Here is a 7,034-nt window from a genome sequence, read left to right as displayed (position 1 = left end):
GAAATATTAATTAAAGGTTACACTTTTCAGCCTTCAGAAAATGATTACTCAAGATAGCAATTATATTTCCCCCTCTTTGTGTAATAAAATGCACCTTGCTGTGCAGAGGAATTAATAATTCTAAACCCTGTTGTTATAGAGGCAGCATCAAAGCTGAAGGAGGAGGCACATGCCCAAGAGGGGAAAACACGAACACGTTTAGACCCACAAAGAAAGTGACTGACTTCAAAAGAGCAGGATTCTGCATTCAGGGCTGGGATCATTTCTCAAGGTCATTAATTGCTCCAGCTGTCTAAGAGAGTGGCCCAATTACAAAGAATATAGAGACAGAAATTAGAACAGAATATAGCTGCAGCTCAGACTCTAGGGCTCAGCACGGCCCACAGCCTGGCATGTACCTGGAGCCCATCAGCCAACTCCTCCAGGTTCCTTCCAAGGGATTCGGACATCTGGGGCAGCCAGCCCATTCAAGAACCAACAGTTTGTAGCTTATCAGGCAATTTCCACAGCGAGAAGAAAAAAGAAAGCTCAAGGCCTGGAAAATGTAAAAAGAATAGCTGCCATTTATTGAGCGCCAACTATGTACCAGGAAAACTCAGTGAGGCAAGAATTCCAATCTTCATTTTATAGATAAAAGTATCAAAGTTCAGAAAGATAAAATGGCTTGCCCAGGGTTATAGAGCAAATGGCAGAATTAGGACTCAAACCAACGGACTCACAATTGCATGAGGACTGGGCTGTGCCAGTCTCGTTTACTGTTGTATCCCACAGCCTATCTAGCATTGCACCTGGTGCAGAGTAGGTGCTCAATAAATTTGACTTATTTAATGAACGAACAATTGAACTCCTGAATCGATCATCCATGCTTGGAAAGTGAAACTCTGCTACTCAGCAAAGGAGACTTAAAAAAAATTGTTGTGACTTTAAATGAGTCTCAGCATTCAGGGAAGTGGGGTAGGTGGGGGAAAGGGTGAGCATGCAGCTTCGCACAGATCACTCCAGCAGGCGTGCGCCAGCACCACCCCCAATGCATGCTCGAATGTTCCCCTAGAGGCATTGTCAAATATTTTCCATAAGACCAAATAGGAAATTAGTACATGCAATGAGTAGTATATGGAATGATACCATTATAGGTTATGTTGTTCTGTGACCATGTGACAATCAGGCATTTTTCACGAAGCTCCCTTGGGGAGCCCTTTGGTGACTGTGTCCTATCAGGCCCTGACCCTGAGGGGAGGTCCCACGGTCCTTCCTGCCCTTTAAGCATGAGAATGGAGCAGATGAGAACGTCTTTAAACCTTTCTTTCCATGACAAGATTGCAGGTGACACAGAAGCAAATATGTGGGAGCTGTGCCTGCCTTGGCTGGAGTGACAGGCCAGACCAGCAAGGGAGAATCTGCTGACAGACTAGAGGTGGGCAGAGCTGCTGAGGCAGGAAACACCAAGCTGCCCCGGGGTCACCGACATGGGGCTTGAAGGGTTCCTCCTTGGGAAGGGAAAAGGAAGAGCTCCCAAGGGCCATGGCAGTGAGGAAAAGGGCCTCAGGAGGCCGGCTTCAGTGAGGACAGGGACTCTCAGCGGGGTGGGAGGGGCAGATGCCTGGGTGGATAGATTCTTCAGGTCAGGTTTCTTCTGGAAATTGCAGTGCCACTGCGTACAAGTCAGCAGCTGGGGACATCCTCCATGATCTGGAAGCTGGGAGGAGCAGGAGAGGATGTGGGGAGAGACTGTTAGGAAAACCCCCCGCAGGGAGCTCACTAGCTCGTCAAGCAAAGGGTGCGCTGGCACCAGGACTTCCTGCAAGCAGGCAGGCAGCACACCAGGAGTGCGGCCACCACCCAGCACCCAGGCTGGTGAGACAGTGGCAGAGGCGGCCAGCAGGAGGGAACTCACCTCTCTTGAGTGTCCAGCAAGGCTGGCACGGTGCTAGGTGTGGAAGCTGCCGCCTCTGTGCTGAGGAGGGTGCAGCCCATGGGGAGGGCAAACACAGAATAAAACTTCCTAGAGCCTGAGTGCAGCCTGGGCCCCTCCGCCCGCCACCTCCTGCAGGGGTTGGTGTTTTCCCAGAGGGCTCAGCTGAAGTGTCCCTGAGCCACCTTCCAACCCTGCATCCTATGAGACTGCCTTATCAGCTCACCCTTAGGATGAGGACATCCTGGCAGAGACACTGATAGGCCAAGGCCAAGGCCACTGAGGAAAGGGAGGGGCCAAGGGAGGCCAGACCTGGAGATGCGGGAGCCGGGGCACAGGGCCCCAGTGCTAACTTGTAACCACTGTGGACACACCCTTCAAGTGAACCACCTTAGCAGCACGGGTCCTGAGATCTCTGGGGAGACGGCAGGCAGCCCTCTGGCTTCCAGGGTCTACTCAGTTGCTAAGCTCAAGATTGCTGGAGCTCTGAAGGGGCTCTGTGCCATGCTGCGGGATCCTTCCACTGTTTGAGCATAGCATTGAACCCTGGAAAAAGTTCCAGGCCTAGCTCTGGAACCTCCAGCACATCCCTGAATTCCTCAGAGCTTCAGTTTCTTCCCCTGGTCTGCCAAGGGAAGGGGGCCACCTCATCACCAAGGCATCGTCCAGGTCTGATACTCCATGACTGTGATTCCATTTGGTTTCTTTAAATCCTGTTTTTACTTCTTGCTTTAGCACTAAAGCAAGCTCCAGGCGCTAAACTCACAAGATGGGCCCATCTCTTTTGCCCCAAGTCCTAACACTCCAGAAAAGGGATCTGGAGCAGTCTGTTCCTTCTGATACAAAATCAATCCGCTGACACTCATCCTCCCTGGGTACCCAGGCCCAGAGCCCGGAGAACAGACGGCTGCCTAGAGGCACCAAGGCCACCAGTCCCTTACCCCCTCCACTGCCCTTTAAGTCCTGCCCTGGGCTTGGCTGGGGAGGCAGCAGGGAAAAGAGGCACAATTGCAGGAAAGAGGAGGAGGGCGGGTGGACATGGCCAAACCCAGGAGGCTGTAGGGAGCTGGGACTCAGCACAGCAGCCTGGGAACTCCACTTTCAGCCTCGGCTAAAAACCCCATGCCCAGAGTTCCTCAAGAAGCCCCTCAAGACCCTCACAGGCCTCAACACACGCTGGGTGCTGAAGACAATGGCCTGCAAGCTTCACCTGAGAAACTGAGACCCTCTGTCCCCACTCTTCCAGCAAATTTAGGCCATTTTCTAGGAATGGTGAAATCAAAGAAGCTGCTTTTTTCACATTTCTCAGAAACAGGCGCTGCCCCCAATCACAGATGCCAGCCGTGCACAGGGGCCCGTTCTGAAGGCAGGGGCAGATGCACCAGCCCAGAAGCCCAGAGAAACTACAGCCAGCACTGCCTCGGCTTAGGGAACACGCACTTGGGGCTTCCTGGGGTACAGCCATTGTAGGAAAGAGGGCCTTTCCTCAGCCAGCATCCCTGCCCCTTCCTCCACCAGCTTCCCTCTGTGGGACTGCTCCCAGGGAGACCTGGGGCTCAACCAGCGTGGGCGGGAACTCCCAGAGGACACGGGAAGGACTCCTGAGGTGTGGACTGGAGGTATGCGCACCTTGCAGCACAGGGCCTCAGAAGAGAGAAGCAGCTCAGACCCCCAGGTGGAAGGAGGCACCCCTTTCCTTCCAGGAGAGCAACCGAGTTGTTGGTCCCAGGCCCGGTCAGGTGGGGCGAGGCTGCTCCTGCGGCAGGAGACCGGCATCCTACACAGCCACACCCACCATCCATGAACATTACGGATCTCTCAGTAAGCCCGGGGTCCTGTGCTCACAGACCAGAGAAGCGCACATAAAGCTGTAATTAAACTACTCAGTGCAGGTCAGGATACAGACCTAGGGCCATGGCTTAAGCAGCAGAGGGCCTGGGGCATGAGCGGGGGTGCAGGGGATGGAAAGGTTCAGAGAGAGAGTGTGACCCTGTGGGTCCCTCAGAGCCAGGTACTAGGACACTCCAGGTGGGAATGTGCCGCCCCAACCCCGGACACCCCCAGGGAACCCGGCGCCCGGTGACACAGGCCGCCCTCTTTGAGGGCCTGGATTGAGGAAGTTGGGGTCAGAGCTCCAGACTGGAGTCCCTCTTGCTGAATTCCCCTTCCAGACATCACAGGCAAAGAGGAACCCTCATTCAGAGACCACCTGCACCAGCGCTTCCGGGCTGGGTCAGAAAAACAGGTTGTCCTCGCCGCCCGCGCCGGCGCCTGCAGCAGGTTCCTCTTCTGGGACCCAGCACGCAGGCAGAGCTCCAGGGAGGGGGGTGCAACCCGCGGGGTGGCACCTACGGGGCGGGGCCAGGCGACACCCCGCCCACAGCCCTAACTATGCTCCGCCCCAGCCAAAACCCGCCCACTGCCGCACCATGCCACGCCCCCTCCCGGCCCGCCTCGCAGGGTCATGTTCAAGGTCCTGCCCACCGCTCCTGCCACAGTCCAGCCTCCCGGAGGGCCTCCAGGTTCACCTTCCCAGCCTCATTCCGGACAACTTGCTACTCTCCACGGAACTCACTGCCTCCCGTCTCCAGGCATGCCAGCCGACCTGTCAGTCGCCTCTTTTTAAGTCCCTGTCATTGCTTAAGACCTTTTATCATTCCTAGGCCTGGGTATAATCTTTCTCTCTTTTACAACCCCCGCCCCCACCCTGGCAATCAGTGCACACATCCAATCCTGCCGGCTACTTTACCAGTTTCAGGCACACCCCTATGGTTTCCTCCCGGCGAGGCACTTTGAAGTCCTGAAGAAATACGTGTGAGGTGGTTTAAAAGGGCTCCTCGTGACTTTCATTTCATATCAGGCCTTCCCCTGCAGAATTCCATGAACCTCGGAGGTCCAGGACTCCTTTGCAGCAGGGAGGCCCCAACAGGATCCTCGGGCCCTGCCTCGGGATCAGCGTTCCTCTGGGGCTGACTGGAGAACTTTTCTTTATCTGCAGGACCCGCTGGAGGCTCCGGGACCTAGACTTCCCTCAGAGCTGCATCTCGAAGGGCAGCTCAGCTCGCACTCCGCGCACCTACTGTGCGACACCACCTCTAGGCTGGACACCAAGAAAGCTCTGCGACTCTGCTGAGCCTGAGCCTGTGAACTCTGGGGTTAGTGAGACCCCGGGGTCAAAGCCTGGCTCTGTTGCACACCATGGTTGTGACCCTGAGAAAGTTGTCTAACTTCCCTGAGCCTCGATTTCCTGAGCTGCAAAATGGCAACAGCAATCGTCTGTCTTGCAGCCTTGTTACGATGGCCAAAGGAAAGAACATGGCACGGAATGGGTCCTCAGTCAGAGGTTACGGAATACCCAGCTCCTCGTGCGGGTGAATTCACCAGCTCTGAGCCAAATGACGAGAGCTCACATCTGGGCTCTGCCACATACTGGTTGCATAACCTCGAACAAGTTTCCTCATCATTCTGTGCCTCGGTTTTCTCATCTGTAGAGTGGGCATAACATGGTACAGAGTTTCTACTTAGGAGGGATAAAAACGGTCTGGAAGTCGATAGTGGTGACGGCTGCACAACCCTGTAAATATAATTCACATCACGGGGTTGTACAGCTGAAATGGTGAAAATGATACATTTTATATTACATATTTTTCCACAATTTAGAAAAATTAATATGCCAAGAAGCAATGGATTGTACACTTTCAATGGGTGAATTGTATAGTATGTTAATTTGTCTCAATACAACTGTTTTTAGAAAATGTTAAGAATGGAGATAATAATAAGGTTACCTACCTGCGAGGGTCATTAGAGGAGACTGAATGAGTTCACACAGTGCTCAGAAGAGCTTAAAATAGTGACCAGTGCAGGATAAACCCTCAACCAGTGTTGACTGGCATATTAAGTATACCTCATATGTCACTTTGTTTCATCTCTGAAACAACTCTACGGGTTAAAATGTATTTTTCCTCCTTTTATGGGCAAGAAAATTGACAATCAGAAAAGTTATTTTTTTTTTTTTTTTTTTTTTTTTTTTTTTTGAGATGGAGTCTTTCTCTGTTGCCCAGGCTGGAGTGCAGTGATGCCATCTCAGCTCACTGCAAGCTCCGCCTCCTGGGTTCACGCCATTCTCCCGCCTCGGCCTCCCGAGTAGCTGGGACTACAGGCGCCCGCCACCTCGCCCAGCTAATTTTGTTTTTGTATTTTAGTAGAGACGGGGTTTCACCATGTTAGCCAGGATAGTCTCGATCTCCTGACCTCGTGATCCACCCGCCTAAGTGCTGGGATTACAGGCGTGAGCCACCGCACCTGGCCAAGTTAAGTCACTTTTGTGTGGATGCTGCAGAGCCAGGATTCAAACCCCAATTATGTCTGACGCCACAGTTAGTCCAGGTCTTGGGGAAGGTGTTGAGACGATGGTATGTAGCTGTCTCACCTGGCTGAGTAGCCACAAGCAACAAACCAAAGGGCACCCAGAGGGGAGAACATTGTGGCTCTCAGTGGCTGCCTCAGGAGAAACAGCAGCAGCTACACCTGCAGGTGGGGGGTGGGGAAACAGGCTGTGGTGGGAAAGCCAGTGGGGGAGATGGGGGGGATGCAACTTCCCTGATCCATTTAGAACTGAAATGTCCCAGTCACTAGTGCCACCAGCTCCCACTGTGGCCAGACCACCTGACATGCAACAGGGGCTTGAAACCCCGTCACCTTCCTGAGGAAGCAGAAGCATGACAAGGTTTGGGGATCTGTGAAAGTCTGGGTTTTCCGGGGGCCTTTTTCATTTTGTTTTAGGATCCTTTTTAAAATTTTATTATTATTCAACCCACTCAGAAATGCCTGAACTTTCTGCTTCCAAGTTGGCTGGAAATCACCTCACAGGGACGTTGCTAAGTGAAAATTAAAGTTCTTGACATTTGAGACGTCATCCTGCTCAGACACGAAAGAAAAGGTCACCAGTGTGAAGGGTAACCCGTGAGCGGTGAGGTTCCCACAGCAACACCCAAGTAACACCGGATACCTCTGAGATCGCTGCCATCAAGCCACAGCCCCTGGAAGCTCCCAAGCAGGGGGCCTCCCCCTTGGCTGGAAGAGTGAGAGAAGATTCTGGGCTCCATGAGAGGGCTGGCAGCTG

The sequence above is a fragment of the Macaca mulatta genome, chromosome 13 (assembly GCF_049350105.2).
Source record: "Macaca mulatta isolate MMU2019108-1 chromosome 13, T2T-MMU8v2.0, whole genome shotgun sequence".
In the NCBI taxonomy this organism is placed as follows: domain Eukaryota; kingdom Metazoa; phylum Chordata; class Mammalia; order Primates; family Cercopithecidae; genus Macaca; species Macaca mulatta.
Note: the sequence above shows the minus strand (reverse complement) of the source record.